This window comes from Dasypus novemcinctus, chromosome 18 (assembly GCF_030445035.2).
Source record: "Dasypus novemcinctus isolate mDasNov1 chromosome 18, mDasNov1.1.hap2, whole genome shotgun sequence".
Lineage (NCBI taxonomy): Eukaryota > Metazoa > Chordata > Mammalia > Cingulata > Dasypodidae > Dasypus > Dasypus novemcinctus.
In genome coordinates this window covers 27,631,732-27,649,278 of record NC_080690.1, presented here as the reverse complement: position 1 = coordinate 27,649,278, position 17,547 = coordinate 27,631,732, and the positions used below count along the sequence as shown (strand labels likewise).

At 39.6% G+C, this 17,547-nt stretch overlaps 1 pseudogene; it reads left to right on the top strand.

Moving 5' to 3' along the window:
• Positions 1–3,613: 3,613 nt before the first annotated feature.
• LOC101419710 (proteasome subunit alpha type-1 pseudogene) lies at positions 3,614–11,783 on the top strand (annotated as a pseudogene).
• Positions 11,784–17,547: the final 5,764 nt, after the last annotated feature.

Genomic DNA, 17,547 nt, shown 5'->3' with positions numbered 1-17,547 from the left:
TTGGCATTTCTGTTAATGTGTCCTGAGAAAACATAATATGTATAGGTTCAAGAGAAGTTTTCTCTGGTACATACCTACCTATATGCATTTTCCTTATCTTCTCTCTTACTTGAAAATTTGATTTGAAAAGTGGAAGAATGAATGGAGCTGGATGTGAATTTTCAGATACCTTAAATGACTGAGCAAGAAGAATTCCTCTTTGCCCAAAGCTGAATAAATAATTATGACTGAACTTAACTTCCAGAGTTCTAAGTTTAATCCTGGCTAACAAATTATTAAATGAACATTAGCAAACTGAAGTGTAAGAAAGAGCAGCTCTCAAAACAAATGACAGATTCAAATGGAGAGATTATGTAAAAAATGTGAATATTTAGTCTGAAATAGAAGAGTTTCTGTGAAAATGAAAGCTAAGTCAGAATGGAACAGGCTTTCTATGAATAACAAGTTCAATATCACTGGATGTACTAAAGAAAAGGCATTATTAGCATTTGAAGGGAGGTTGAAAATAGTTCATGGCTCAAAGATGGTGCAAATAAGTTAATAAATTTCCAACTCTCAATGTGCCTCACTTATTCTATGAAAACTCCGTATCATGTACATAGGAAAGAGTCTTGAGACCATCTCATCCCCAAAACTCATATGATATTTCTTCAAACAGAAAGAAGTATTTCTGAGACTGAGGTAGAAGGATTTGTCATTTCTGGGAGAGAGATGATAGGTAAATAGATATTTGGACAGATGGATAGGTAGATAAACATAGATAGGTATGAATATCAATCCATAGACATTTTTTTCTCCTGTCTCCTACTTCTGTGTCTACTTAGTACCTATTATTTTGTCATTTGGTGGCAGGTTTTTATTAGCACACATTGAAAATAATTCCCTGTATCTCTTCCTGCAAGACATGTTTGTAAGCCACTGTCTTAATTTAAAAATCATATTTAACTATATTATTGAAAAACTGGAAAACACAGAAAAATAGAATGGGAAAGAAACAAATCACTTCTCTGTAATCTTGAAGTAAAATACCACTACTATGATAGAGTTCTGTGGTAGATTGAATTATGCACCTTGATTTTTAGACATGTCCTTAATCTTAATTCACATTCCTGTGGGTGTGAACCCATTGTAGAAAGAATCTCCTGAAGACGTTATGTTATTTTAGTTAAGGTAAGGCCCAACTGAATTAGGGCAGGCTTTCATCTGAGTATATGGAGGCCTTTATAAGGAGAAGAAATTCAGACGATACCACCATGTGAACTGAGAGAGGCGTACAAGCTAAGGAACCCCAAGGATCACTGGCAACCAGCACACCAGAATCTTACAGAGTTTGGGGAGAAAGCTTTGCCTTGCTGAGGCCTTGATTTTGGAATTCTCCTAACCTCAAAATCATGAGCCATTAAATTCCCATTGTTTACGCTAACCATTTGTGTGGAATTTGCCATAGCAGTCATTGCAGCCTGGGAAACTAAGATAAATTCCTTGCATTTGTTATCTTCCCTGATAAATTTCTTTACTTTTTGCACCCACAGTTGTGGTCATTATATATATATATTTTTTTTTTCTTCTTTTGTATTATTTTTGTATTTTCTACATTAATCCCAGTTCTTAAGGAATATTATTTGAAGAACCACATAAAATTGTTGTTTCCTACTATTCCATACTTTAACTTTACTTAAACCTAAACTTAAGTAAATGTACTTTACTTAAATTTAAGAAAATTTACTTAAACCATCTCACATTTTGTTATTTATCACCATATAAATAACATTATGATTAAAATATTTTGGTATAAAATATTTTTCTTTTTAGATGGAACCATAAGAAATGGAGCTATTGGTTTTTATAACAAATATTTTAAAAATATTTTTAATCTATGAAAATTATGTTTCAGAGGACTTATACCCATTTTAGAAATTTTTAAAATATTTTAATGAAGTATAAAAATTTTTATTTTTATTAATAATACAAAAATTTTGAAGAGAGTAATTAGTATATCTATCTGTCCATGCATGGTATATTAAAACACTGAGAAAATTTCCTTAGGGTTTTATTTGGCTTTAGTAATCATCATTATTCACACGTAGAATTTATTCTATACTAGTTTCTTTATCTATGTTATTTTTCTCCATCTTCAAACCAATCATAAGAGAGGTTCTGTTATTTTACAGGTGAGAAAACTTAATTTTTTTTAATATAATTCAAGCCACATAGGTAATTTAATTTTTAATTATTTATTTCTCTATTTTTAATTGTTTTATTTGTATTTTATTTTTTTATTTGTGCCCTCCCCCTTGCAGCTTTCTTGATGTCTGCTCTCTGTGTCCATTCACTGTGCGTTCTTCTGTGTCTGCTTGTCTCTCTTTGTTGCATCATCTTGTTGCACCAACTCTCTGTGGGCCATCAGCTCTCTGCAGGTGCAGGCTGTCAGATTTCTGTGGGCACAGGCCAGCTTCCCTTCACAAGGAGGCCCTGGGATGTGAACCCAGGGCCTCGCATATGGAAGACAGGAGCCCAATCGATTGAGCCACAGTTGCTTCCCCAAAACTTTTAATTTTGAGAGATTATATTCCTTGCTCAGAGTTCACACAGCTAGGAAATGATAGAGAATAGAATCTGCATTGCCAGACTTCACAGCTATTTTTTTTTAATGCACTGTGATGATTAAGCTATTGTGTCAACTTGGCCAGGTAATTGTGCCCAGCTGTTTGTTCAAGCAAGCACTGGGCTAACTGTAAAACAAGGGCATTTATGGACTTTAGTCACCATTGTCTTTACTGCAGTAGTAAATCATAGATAGCTCGTTATAATTACATCAATCAGGGAAATTGCCAGCAGCAATGAGTGATGCTTAACCCAATCAGTTGAATCCCTTAAAAGGAGAAGTGATTCCAGCACTGAGAGAGAATTTTTCAGCTCATCTTTGGACAGCCAACATCTTCTGAACTCATCAAGAATCTTCATTGGACCCTCAATGGAGGTCCTTATTTGCAGCCTTCCTGCAGAACCTGGACTTGTGCATCCCCACGACTGCATGAGAGACTCTGATAAGTCTCTTACTATTGACAGAGATCCCTTGTTGATTCTGTTTCCCTAGAGAACCCTGACTAATACATCTTGGTAATGGGAGTGGTTCTTGAAGATCAGAGTCTTAAACATGGGGTGTCTGAGGTGGTTCTGGGAGTTTTGCAACAGTCTCTCTACCCTAATTGGACTCAAGGGTACTGACAATTCCCTTTCCAGTAAAAAAGAGGCTGCTAATAGTCCATGGCATGAGTTGGCAATCGAGATACTGGATACCCGTACTTCCATACTTATAAGAAGCAACGATCTGGGTGAGTGTTTTCAATACCTCAACAGAGTTTTGTGGAGTCAAATAGTATAATGATGTTGTCTGGCTCCTCATAGACACTCTGGATACTGTTACAAAAGATAGAGATGAGTTAAGGGCTTCAAATTTGAAACTTAAACACCAAATGGATGATGCAAAAGTTTTTATGTGTGCTCTGAAAGAAAATCTTGTCTCCTGTAGTCACAGACTTGAAATATCTGAGAACCAAAATCAGACACTTATTGTATGAGTAGTGTAGTTACAAAGGAAACTAAAATCCCAATGCTGCAGGGTTTCTGCAGTGAAATGAAGGCATTGATTGGAAAAGAGTGGAATCCAGAGAATTGGGATAGAGACATATGGGATGATGATGATACTGATGGAGACATTGGGACCATGAAATCTGCTGAGACCTTACCAGATGAGCCTGTCATGGCCTGCCCTGTCCAGACCACACCTTGTCAACCTTGTGTCATCCAGTCTCCAGCCTGCCCCAGGGAGTATGAAACAACTTCCAGCCCCGATGTGAGTACCAGTCAAACTGAAGCCTGCCCTGCCCAGCCTCTTGCCTGCCCCAGGGAGTATGGACCTCCTCCCAGACCTGAGGCATGTACCAGCCAAACTCCAGCATGCACTGCTGAGCCTCCAGTCTGCCCTGAGGAAACTGCCTTCCAACCTGTTCCTGAAGAGATTAATCCTGTCTCACCAGAAGAAAATGCAAGGGAATGCCCTGAGGTCAGTAGCTTGCAAGGCATTTCTAATCCTTCTCTTTACCCACCCCTACCACCTCTCTTGTCTTCGAGATCTATTACTAGACTAAAATCACAACAAGACCCCAAAAGTGAAATACAAAGTGTGACCCATAAGGAAGTAAGGTATACTCAGAAGGAACTACATGAGTTTTCCAACTTATATAGACAGAAATCAGGGAAATATGTATGGGAATGGATACTAAGGGTATGGGATAATGGTGGAAGAAATATAAAGTTGGATCAGGTTGAAATTATTGATATGCGCCCACTAAGCAGAAATTCTGGGTTCAATGCTTTAGCTCAAGGGGTTAGAAAGGATTCTTACAGTTTATTTTGGTGGCAGATTGAAACATGGGTCAAAAGATGGTCTAGCATGTCTGAGGTTGAGATGCCCAATTTGCCCTGATACACAGTAGAAGAGGGAATTCAAAGACTTAGGGAGATTGGAATGCTAGAATGGATGTATCATTTCAGAGCTGCCCACTCACCCCAGAAATGTCTAGAGGACACACCTTTAACCAGGACTGTGAGGAATAAATTTGTAAGACTAACTCCATCTTCCCTGAAGAGCTCTGTGGTTGCTTTTCTGTAGTCCAGATATTACTGTAGGGAGGCCTGTAATGGAATTAGAATCCTCAAACATTATGGGGATGACTGGATGTCTGTTTGGTAAAAGTCAAGGTGGGTGTGGCTACCACAATGAAAAGCAGATTCAAAAAGCACTCAAAATACTCTGAGCAGTGTATAGTTATGGTATTGGTTAATACATCATGGGGTACTAGCAATGAAGTAGATGGGCAGTCTACTAAATTTCTTTGGGATCTATATAAACAGAAGAGTTCTGGGTTGCGTGAATGAAACCCTAACTCAAATTACAAACACAGAGAATCACAGTCCCTTAATCAATTCCCAGACTTGAGACAGTTTACAGACCCAGAGCCCCTTGAATGAGGAGAAGGCCAGGTCTCCTTGGGGAAGGATCCTGTTAAACTGCCCAAAATTTATACTGTTAATCTTCCTCCCACCTTTCCCCAAAGAGATCTATAGCCTTTTACCAGAGTAACTGTGCATTGGGAAAAAGGAAATGATCAGACATTTGGGGAATTATTAGACACTGGCTCAGAAGTGACATTAATTCCAGACCTAAAATGCCACTGTATTCTACCCATCAGAGTAGGGGTTTAAGGAGGTCAGGTGATTAATGGAGTTTTAGCTCAGGTCCATCTCACAGTTGGTCCGATGGTCCCTGGATTCATTCTGTGGTTATTTCCCCAGCTCCAGAATGCATAATTGGAACAGACATACTCAGTAACTGGCAGAATCCCCACATTGGATCCCTGACTTGTGAAGTGAGAGCTATTATAGTTGGAAAGGCCAAGTGGAAGCCACTAGAACTGCCCCTACCTAGCAAAATAGTAAAACCAAAAGCAATACCAGATACCTGGAGGGGTTGCAGAAATTAGTGCCACCATCAAGGATTTGAAAGATGCAAGGGTGGTCATTCCCACCACATCCCCATTCAACTCTTCAATCTGGCCTATACAGAAAATGGATGGATCTTGGAGGATAGATTATCATAAACTTAATTGGGTAGTGACTCCAATTGCAGATGCTGTCCCAGATGTGTTATCATTGCTTGAGCAAATCAACATGTTCCCTGGTATCTGGTATGCAGCTGTTGACTGGGCAAATGCTTTTTTCTTAATTCCCATTAGTAAGTACCACCAGAAACAGTTTCATTTCAGCTGGTAAGGCCAGCAGTATACCTTCATGGCCATACCTCAGGGGTATAGCAACTCTCCAGCCCTGTGTCATAATATTGTCTGCAAGGATCTTGATCATCTCTTCCTCTCACAAGACATCACACTGGTCCATTATATTGATGGTATCATGTAGATATGACATACTGAACAAGAAGTAGCAAAGACTCTAGACTTATTAGTAAAGCATTTGCATGAGAGAGGATGGGAGATAAATCAAACTAAAATTCAAGGTCCTTCCACCTCAGTGAAATTTATAGTTGTCCAGTGGTGTGGGGCATGCCAAGATATCCCTTCTAAAGTGAAGGATAAGCTATTGTATCTGGCTCTTCCTATGACCAAAAGAGAAGCACAATGCTTAGTCTGTCTTTTTGGATTTTGGAGACAACACATTCCTCATTTGGGTGTGCTACTCCAGCCTATTTACTGGGTGGCCAGAAAAGCTGCTAGCTTTGATTGGGGACTAGAACAAGAAGAGGCTCTGCATCAGGTACAGGCTGCTGTGCAAGCTGCACTACAACTTGGGCTATATGATCCAGCAGATCCAATGATGCTGGAAGTTTCTGTGGCAAATAGAGGTGTTGTCTGGAGCCTTTGGCAGGCCCCTACTGGAGAATCACAATGCAGACCCTTAAGATTTTGGATCAAAGTCCTGGCATCCTCTGCAGATAACTACTCCCCTTTTGAGAAACAGCTTTTGGTCTGCTACTGGGCCTTAGTAGAGACTGAGCGCTTAACCATGGGCCATCAAGTTACCATGAGACCTGAGTTGCCTATCATGAACTGGGTATTGCTTGATCCAACAAACCTTAAAGTTGGGTATGCACAGCAGCACTCCATAATAAAGTGGAAGTGGTATATATGAGATAGGGCTTAAGCAGATTCTGAAGGCACGAATAGTTACATGACGAAGTAGCCCAAATGCTTATGGTCACCACCACTGTCAAGTTACTTTCTCTTTCCCAGCCCACAGCTTTGGCCTCTTGGGGAGTCCCTTACAATCAGTTGACTGAGGAAGAGAAAACTCTGCCCCAGCTTACAGATGGTTCTGCATGATATGCTGGTACCATGTGAAAGTGGACAGCTGCAGTAGTTCAGCCCCTTCTGGGGCATCCCTGAAGGAAAATGGGGAGGGTAAATCCTCCCAGTGGGCAGAACTTTGAGCAATGCACCTGGCTGTTCATTTTGCTTGGAAGAAGAAATGGGCAGAGGTACATTTGTACACTGATTCATGGGCTATTGCCAATGGTTTGGCTGGACAGTCAGTGACTTGGAAGGAACATGATTGGAAAATTGATGACAAAGAGTTCTGGGGAAGAGGTATGTGGACTGACCTTTCTGAGTGGGCAAAAAACATGAAAATTTTTGTGTCCACATGAATGCTCACCAGAGGATAACTTCAGCAGAGGAAGATTTTAATAATCAAGTGGATAAAATGACCCACTCTGTGGCTAATGCTCAGTCTCTTTCTCCAACCACTCCTGTCACTGCCCAGTGGGCTCATGAACAAAGTGGTCATGGAGGTAGGGATGGAGGTTATGCATGGGCTCAGCAACACAGACTTCCCCTTACCAAGGCTGACTTGGCTACAGCTACTGCTGAGTGCCCAATCTGCCAGCAGCAGAGATCCACACTCAGCCCCCAATATGGCACAATTCCTTGAGGTGACCAGCCTGCTACCTTGTGGCAGGTTGACTACATTGAGTCACTTCTACCATGGAAGGGGCAGTGATTTGTCTAACTGAAATAGACAAATACTCTCGATATGGATTTGCATTTCCTGTATGCAATACTTCTTCCAAAACTACCATCCAAAGACTTACCAAATGTCTTATCTTCTGCCATGGCATTCCACACAGCATTGCTTCTGATCAAGGAACCCATTTCACAGCAAATGAGTGGGAACATGTCCAAGGAATTCACTGGTCTTACCATGTTCCCCATCACCCTGAAGCAGCTGGATTTATAGAATGGTATAATGGCCTTTTGAAGACTCAATTATGGTGCCAACTAGGAGGCAGTGCCTTGCAGGGCTGAGGCAATGTTGTCCAGGAGGCTGCGTATGCTTTTAATCAGCATGCACTCTAGGGTGTGGTTTTTCCCATAACCAGGATCCAAAGGTCCAGGAACCAAGGGGTGGAAATGGGAATGGCCCCACTCACTATTACTCCTATTACTCCTAGTGACCCTAGGAAATTTTTTTTTCCTGTCCCTGCAACCTCAAACTCTGCTGGTCTACAGGTTTTAATCCCAAAAGGAGTACTACTGTCACCAGGGAACACAGCAATGATTTCATTGAACTGGAAGTTAAAACTGCCACCTGGCCACTTTGGGCTCTTCTTACCTCTGAATGAACAGTCAAATAAGGGAATTACTGAACTGGCTGGGGTGATTGATCCTGACTATAAGGGGAAATAGGACTGCATCTACATAATGGGGGTAAAGAAGAGTTTGTTTGAAATACAGGAGATTCTCAAGGGCATCTCCTACTATTGCCATGTCCTATGATTAAAGTCAATGGAAAATTGCAACAACCCAATCCAAGCAGGACTAACAATGGCCCAGAATCTTTAGGAATGAAAGTTTGGGTCACCCCACCAGACATAAATCATGGCCAGCTGAAGTGCTTGCTGAAAATAATGGAAACATGGAATGGGTAGTGGAAGAAGGTAATGATAAATATGAACTTTGACCATGTGACCATTACAGAAATGAGGACTATAATGGTCATGAATCTTTCTTCCTTGTTTCATTATGATGATGATTGTACATGTACACAAAACAAATTTCTATGTCTTCTTCCCCAAACTTTCCCCTTATCATGTAACAAATTGTATCCATTTCATGTCATAATATTTGAGGATGTCAAGTTTGAGAGTGAATATTACCCAAGAACTTGCCCCCTAATCTCTATGGAATTAATGCATTTCTGGCTGTATGCAGGAAAGTTGAACATTGTTAGGTGGAAATGTGCATATATATATATATATATATATATATGCATGTCTGTTACTGTTTTTACTTAGAGACTAAGTATGTTTTAAGGTAATGTGTATGGTTGCCAAGTTGACAAGGGGTGAACTGTGATGGTTAGGCTATTGTGTCAACTAGGCCAGGTAATTGTGTCCAGTTGTTTGTTCAAGCAAGCACTGGGCTAACTGTAATACAAGGGCATTTATGGACTTTAGTAACCATTGACTTTACTGCAGTGGTAAATCATAGATAGCTGGTTATAATTACATCAATCAGGGAGATTGCCATCAGCAATGAGTGACACTTAACCCAATCAGTTGAATCCCTTAAAAGTAGAAGTAATTCCAGTATTGAGACAGAATTTTCCAGCTTGTCTTTGGACAGCCAATATCTCTCAGAACCTTCACTGGACTTTCATTGCAGCCCCTGCTGCAATCTGCCTGCAGAACCTGGACTTGTGCATCCCCAAGACTGCGTGACAGACTCTGGTAAATCTCTTAGTATCAACAGATATCCCTTGTTGATTCTGTTTCCCTAGAGAACCCTGACATGCACCATTCTGTTTATATGTTTTTCAATGTAGTTTTTCAAATTCAGTTGTTTTAGAGTGTATTTGTTCTCTTAAAAGTCAGTTGTTCCCAGTGGTCTGCTGACAAACTGGCTCTCCAACAACAATAACAACAGTAATGAGCACTGAATTGGAAACTTTGCTGATTTCTGTTGTGTATATTCCATTTCAATTTACCAATGGGAGGGAGATTTGGCATTCTGCTTTGTACACTAGAGTTTTTCAAACATCTAATTTTAAAATCTTGCAATTTTCCCCAAAAGGCAACTGTTCCAGTGAGCACCAAGGATTGCTCACAATCATATAGTACCAATTTCAAACTACCTACATGACCTCTTTGAATCCAGAGTTGATAAAAGATGCCCACACTCAACTCTCAGGAGCTGGCTCACCTCCAGCACACCAGTGACTGTGGAAGTTATTAGTTCTTTTCTCTTAGCTCCCTCTTAACAGTACTGGGGCTGGACCTTATCAACATTCCTCTTTTACCATCTGGCTCTGTGATAGGCTGGGTGGAGAAAGCACCGGAAGGATACTGCAAGACCAGAGCTGGAGGACAGGACTTCCCTTCATGGTTCCAGTGTACTTTCTTTCAGCAAGAAGCCAAGACATGGGTGTGCAAAAGTTTTGTAGATATTTCTGCAAGTTTCTCTGCCACTCAGTGGTCTTTGGAATGTTTCTTTGCTACTAGCAGTCTGCGTGTTCCTGTGGCAGCCACACCTTCTGTGACTAGAACACAGTCTCAGCTGTGGATAATCATGGGGGAAGAACTGTTCTAATTTCATAATTCCCTCCATGTTCACATTCTCACAGTTTTGACATATTAGTTGCTTTCTGTATTTGCTATTTCTGGAACTTTTTCAGTCCTCTTTAATCTCTTTTAATAGTTATCAGTCTACTAAATTCATCATACCATCATATCATTTAAATTACTAATGGAGTTTCTATCTCCTTTCTGGATACTGATTGATATATGACATTAATAAAGTAAACAAACAAATGAAAAATAGATGCAAATCTCTCACTTTTGACCAAAAATGTCCCAGCACTATATTCAAGTTACTAAATGAAGCCATTCTTTGTACTCTGCTACATCCTTCAAGGAAGGAATGGCTAGACCAATCTGAAATCAAGAATGAAAATAGGGAAGCGGATTTGGCTTAATGGATAGAGCATCTGCCTACCACATGGGAGGTCCAGGGTTCAAACCCAAGGTCTCCTGACCTGTGTGGTGAGCTGGTCCACTCACAATGCTGATGCGTGCAAGGAGTGCCCTGCCATACAGTGGTGTCCCCGGTGTATGGGAGCCATATGTGAAAGGGGTGTGCCCTGTAAGGAGAGCTGCCCTGTGCAAAGAAAGCACATCCTGCCCAGGTGTGGGACTGCACACATGGAGAGCTGATGCAGCAAGATGATGCAACAAAAAGAGACACAGATTCCTGGTGCCACTGACAAGAATCCAAGTGGACACAGAAGAACACACAGTGAATGGACACAGAGAACAAGCAACAGGGTGGGGGAAAAAACAAATTAATTTTAAAAATAAATCTTAAAAAAAAAAGAATGAAAATAGGCATTGATCCACAGCTTTGCAGGAGGTCAGCAGCAGTCCCATGCCAGAGCCACGTTTTACAACTGGTATGACATTGATGTCACTGTTTGGAGCCCTCAGGGCAGGATTCATCAGATTGAACATGCAATGGAAGCTGTAAAGCAGGGTTCAGCCACAGTTGATCTGAAACTGAAAACCCATGCAGTATTGATTAGATGGCACAATCAGAACTTGCTGCCCATCAAAAAAAATTCTCCACGTTGACAATTATTTTGTATTTCAATTGAGGGACTTAATGCTGATGCCATACTGTTATATAATTTCATACACCAGGAGTGTTTGGATTCCAGATCTGTATTTGACAGACCTTTTCTGTGTCTCATCTTAAATCTCTAATTGGAAGCAAAACCCAGATATCAACACAATGATATGGTCAAAGACCATATGGTTTGGGACTGCTCATTGCTGAATATAATGATATGGGCTCTCACATTTTCCAAACCTGTCCATCTGCTAACTATTTTGACTGCAGAGTTATGTTCGTTGGAGCTTGTTCTCAATCAGCTCGTACTTACTTGGAAAGACATATGTCTGAGTTTCTGGAACATAATTTGAATAGACTGGTTAAACATGGTCTGCGTGCCTTAAGAGAGACATTTCTTGCACAGCAGGACCTAACTACAAAGAATGTTTCCATTGGAATTGTTGGTAGACTTGGAGTTTATGTTCTATGATGATGTTATGTGTCCATCCTGAAAGGCCTTGAGGAAAGACCACAAAGAAAGGCACAGCTTGCTCAATCTTTGATAAACCTACAGAAAAGGCTAATGAACCAATGGAACATTAAGTGATAAACCAGACTATATGGTATTATCAAATATATAACAATTCAGTATCAGTACCTGAGTGATATTAATCTATACTTTGAACCAAAAGAGGTGGAGTGGTGGAATGGAATGTTTTAGAAATCAGTCCAGAAGTGAGTTATTTCTAAGTAACCTAACTGAAACCATATAATGGTGTGATTTTGTTCTTTGAGAGGGTCTACACAATAATTTTCTAGAAAGTATAGGGTTTCTGTACTACTGTTTTTCTATGAAGAACCTGGTATCATTGTGGTTTTAAATTCAACTATGAAATAAAATTGTTTCACCGGAAAAAAAAAACAAAAAAACAAAAAACAACGAAAATAATAATGACCATAATAATTATGTTAATAAACATACAGAAAGTAAGGAACTTGCCAAGATCTTTGTTATGAAGTAAAACAGCTTCAAGTTATTCCTTTTAGGTGGGAAGTCATTTAAACTGAGGCCAACAGATATGTAGCTATAAAGGAGCTGAGCCAGGATTCAAAGCTAGTGGCTTTAAAGTTTGTTCTCTTCAAAACTGCACTCTACTTCTTTAACAAAAGTTGTCTTTCACTACAATTATTGAGAATAATTTCAAGAAAATAAATAACTGATAGAACAGGACACAATTGAATAATGAATTCCTTTCTATTATGATTTGTTCCCAATCATTTTGATCAATTATTTTAGAAATTCAGCATCTTCTAAAATAAAGAAAAAATGCAGACAGATTCTGAGTGACTTTTTCCACTTTTAGAAATGACTTGGAAACTAGAAAACCTGCTTTATTTGGTGAACATTTGGAATTCTCCCAGATAATGCTGAGAATAAAAGAGCTGCCAAATTCATTAATTACCCTTAATATTCAATTCTCAAGTATAATGAATTCCATTTTCACACATATCTGAGAAAATTACACTGGAAAGTTAATATATTGCCTTTTTTGCTGGGTTTCAGTGAATACCTTAATGTGAAAGTAGAATTCAGTTTGAATCCCTGGCAGACCCAATTTATCCTTCCAACACCTGTATCAGATGCCAATCATGCCTCCTCCCCACCACTCTAACACTAAAACTTTAAAATGTGACTCCAATGGCACTGATTCTGTTTTAGACCATGGCAAGTAACAGAGATAGTTATAAAAAGTATAATGTGCTCCAGCACATTTCCATTCCTTCTTGCAGTTAGAGAAAGCTTTGTGACTACCTATGGAAATGGCATTGTGGTCAGAAGTGGTGTATCTTATTTTCAGGATGAAATATTGAAGACTCACCTGTCTGTTTTCCTACCATGGGAATCATGAACATGCTGTTGGTACAGTTACAACAGAGTTTCTAAAGTTTGGCACTATTGATATTTGGGTAAGGTAATTCTTATTAATTGGATGCTGCCATGTGCATTTTTGGATGTTTAGAGTATGTTCCCCAGTGTGACAATGCTATCGTCAGACATTGCTAAATGTTCCTTGGGAAGGAGGGGGCTTGGATGGAAATGACCCCCATTCGAGATCCACTAAGCTAAAAGATATGGTCGAGTTTACATCATCATAGGCCTTGGAAAGACTGTATAGCATTGAGCACTTCATCAATGCATGTGTAACATGAGTGGAGAGAAAAATATACAAAGGTAAAAACAAAACAAAACAAAATTTTTGTTATATTAAGCCACTGATTAACATTTAGTCTATATGTGCGTTTCCCAGGTAAACTTACTTATGCCCATGGTTCCAGTTACCCTATGCTGATTGGTTTTGCTTTTCTTTTTTTAATTTAATTTATTGAAATATATAAACCACACATAAACAATAAGTGTATAGTAATACTTATGAACTTACAAAACAAACATATATAACATCATACAGGTCTCTCATAACTCACCCTACCACCAATATCTTACATTGCTGTTAAACCTTTTTAACTAGTGATTAAACAGAATTGTCAAAATATTACTACTAACCAAAGTATTTTCCCCCAACCCTCCCTATTATTATCTTTATATCATTTATATATTAACATAAATAATTAAGTATATAGTAAAAGTTGTGAAGTTACAAAGCATACATGCATAACATCATACAGAGGTCCCATACATCAACCCTCCACCAACACCTGGCATTGTTGTAAGATATTTGTTACAAACTATGAAAGAACACTGTCAAAATCTTACTACTAATCATAGTCCTTATCTTACATTCAGTATGCTTTTCCCCCAACCCACCCTCTTATTATTTTTTAAATATATTTTTTTATGACAGAAGTTGTAAACTTATAAAACAATCATGCACATGGGCAGAATTCCCCAATAACACCCCTCTATCACAATGTGGTGGAACATTTTTACAGATTAGATAATGTCATCTGATTGTTTCCATGTCCATAGTATACATTTGACTCCATTTTCCATACTGCCCCATTATCAACACAGTACATCTTTGGCATAGATGCAAGAATATTATATTATTATGGCTAAACACAGTCCATAGGTCATTCCACTTTATTTTTCCCATGCATTCCCAACACCCTGAAGTAGTGATACACATTTGCTTTAGCTCACAAAGGACACTCTTGCATCTGTACCATCAACCACAATCCTCATCCACCTCTTGGTTTACTGTGCTATTCATTTCCTAGATTATTCCCTACTATTCTGTCAATTGGCATTTATATACCTAGACTACCATATTTCAGCCACATACCCATTTATAAACTATTTCTCACTATTTGTTACTATCCATTCTATACATTTCCATCTTATCAGGGTAAAGCTAATTAAAACTTACATACATTAAATATCATTAGTCCATCGCCATCCTTCTCTTATCTATGTTAATAATCCACCACCTACCACCAAGTCTTGAAGATATTTTCCTGCAATTCTAGAATTTTTATGGTTTTTGCTTTTATTTTAGGTTTTTGATTCATTTTGAGTTAATTTTTGGATATGGTTTGAGATAGAGGTCCTCTTTCCTTCTTTTGGCTATTGATACCTAGTTCTTTCAGCACCATTTTGCTGAATGGACTGTTCTGCCCGAGCTGCATGGGGTTGACAGGCTAGTCAAAAGTCACTTGACCATACATGTGAGGGTCTGTTTCTGAGCCATCAGTTTGGTTCCAATGGTCTATGTGTCTGTCTTTATGCCAGTATCATGCTGTTTTTACCACTATAGTTTGGTAGAATGATGTAAAGTCTTGAGATGAGGGTTTGCTTTTCCTTTTATGATGTTTCTGGATATTCAGGATCCCTTACCCTTCCAAATAAACTTGATAATTGTGTTTTCTTTTTTTTTTTAAATGCTGGTGGAATTTTTACCAGGGTTGTACTAATCTGTATATCAATTTGAGTAGAACTGCCATCTTAAAGATATTTAGACTTCCAATCTATGAGCATGGAATGTTCTTCCAGTTATTTAGGACTTTTTAAATTTCTTTTAACATTGGGTTGCAGTTTTCTGAATATAAGTGCTTTACATTGTTGGATAAGTTTATTCCTATTTGAGTTTTATCTGTCATATTTTATTTTCACCACTCTTTTGACACTTTCATTTACTTTTATTGACATAATCTTCATTTCTAGACCCTCTTCCAGGCCCCTATCTCCTGTCTTTTCCTTTCAGGCTCTAGCACACCCTTCAGTATTTCCTGAAAACCTAGTCTCTTGCTTAAAAATTCTCTCAGATCTGTTTATCTGTGAATATTCTAATCTTGCCCTCATTTTTGAAAGACAGTCCTACTGGATATAAAATTCTTGGCTGGAAGTTTTTCTCTCATAGTATCTTAAATATATCAGACCACTGTCTTCTTGCCTCCATGGTTTCTGGTGAGAAAACAGCACTTAATCTTATTGGGTATCCCTTATGTGTTATGGATTGCTTTTCTCTTGCTGTACTCAGAGTTCTCTCCTTGTATTTGGCATTTGACATTCTGATGAGTATGTGTCTTAGAGATGGTCTATTCAGATATTTTTGGATGGGAGTACATTGTGCTTCTTGGACATGGATATCTATGTCCTTCAATAGGGTTGGGAAATTTCTAACATTATTTCTTTAAATATTCCTTCTGCCTCTTTTCCCTTCTCTTCTCCTTCTGGGACACCCATGACATGTGTATTTGAACATCTCTTGCTGTCGTTTAGTTTCCTGAGACCTTGTTCAAATTTTTCCATTCTTTTCTTCATCTGTTCTTTTGTAGGTTCACTTTCAGAGGCCATTTCTTCAAGCTCACCAATCCTTCTGCCTCCTCAAATCTGCTAATATATCATTCCGATGTTTTTTAAAATTTCATTTATTGTACCTTTCATTCCCATAAGATCTGCTATTTTTCTATGTGTGCTTTCAAATTCTTCTTTGTGCTCATCCAGTGTCTTCTTAATACCTTATTCTCTTTAGCTATCTCATTGAATTTATTAAGGAGATTTGTTTGAACATCTGTGATTAGTTGTTTCAACTCCTTTATGTCATCTGGAGGCTTATATTGTTCCTTTAACTGAGCAATAGCGTCCTTGTCTCTTGGTGTGAATTGTTTTGTTGGTGTCTTGGCATCTGGCTTACTAGAGTATTTATTCTGAGTACAGTTTTTCTCTTTAGTTGAGGGCTTCCTGCCCTTTCTCCATTGCTGGTTGTACAGTAGGAGCCAAGGATGTAATTGGTGTTCTAAACTGTGGAGACTCAAGCTGCCCTCATTGCCCCAGGGACCAATGAAGCTTCTTCCAACTTAGGGACAGAGTCACAGTTGTGTGGAATAATCCAAGTCACGCAGGTTTAGACTGTGGTTTCCCAGAGAGACTGAGGAGGCTCCATGCCCCTTTCTCCACTGCCAGGGGCAGGGATGGAGCTGCAGGTATGGGCAGCAATCTATGCAGTGAAGTCCAAGATGACTGCAGTTGCCCCAGTAGACTTCAGATGATTCAGTTTGTGGCAGCCAAAGGTACCTATTGTCACTTGAATAGGATGGTGCAGAGCTAATCAGCCTCCTCCCTGCCAGAGATGGGGCTGAAGACTTGGCTAGGGCTTCAGGCTCATCTGGGTGAAAAAAACTGATTCCTACCTGCACTGTGATATTTGGTCAGCCAGGTTTCCTCTCAGACTGGGGGTGGAATAAAAATGGCAGCCACTGGCCTCTTTCCTTTCCAACTTGGACAGATTCACACCCCAACTATTCCTTGGGTTATTCCTTAGCCATCTGAGTCTAGCAATCAGTAGCTGAAATCAGCAGCCAACCATCTCGTCCTCCCATTTTTGGGAAATGGAGCTTCCAATTCCAATCACAGAACAGCTCCTGGGTGTCTTGTGCCACCAGAGTAGGACAATCACCAGCCTCCGCGGCTTGGCCAGCAATTTCCTGGAGAAGCTGGTACAGGTCCCTGCAGCTTCCTCCTTGTTGGAGGTGGCACTGGGGCTTAGGCTAGACCTGCAATCTGACCTCGATGGAAAGAAGCCGGTCCCCACCAGCACTAGGATTTTCAGTCCATCCCACTTCCCTCGTGCCAGGCGCAGAGTTAAGATGGCAGCTTCTGACCTCTTTCTACTGGACAGGCTCAAACTTTAGCTGTTCTCAGGATTATACTTTAGCCCACTGAATTTACTCATCAGTAGCTGCAGTTGGTGCCCAACTGTCTCTTCCTCCCCCGTTTTTGGGAAGTGGAGCTTTCAATTCCAGCTGTGGAACAGCTCCCGAGGTGGCTTGTGCCTCCAGTGGAGGATGGGCACCAGCCTCCGTGGCGTAGAATGCTCTACTTATGAGTCTTCTCACAAATGTGCTGTCT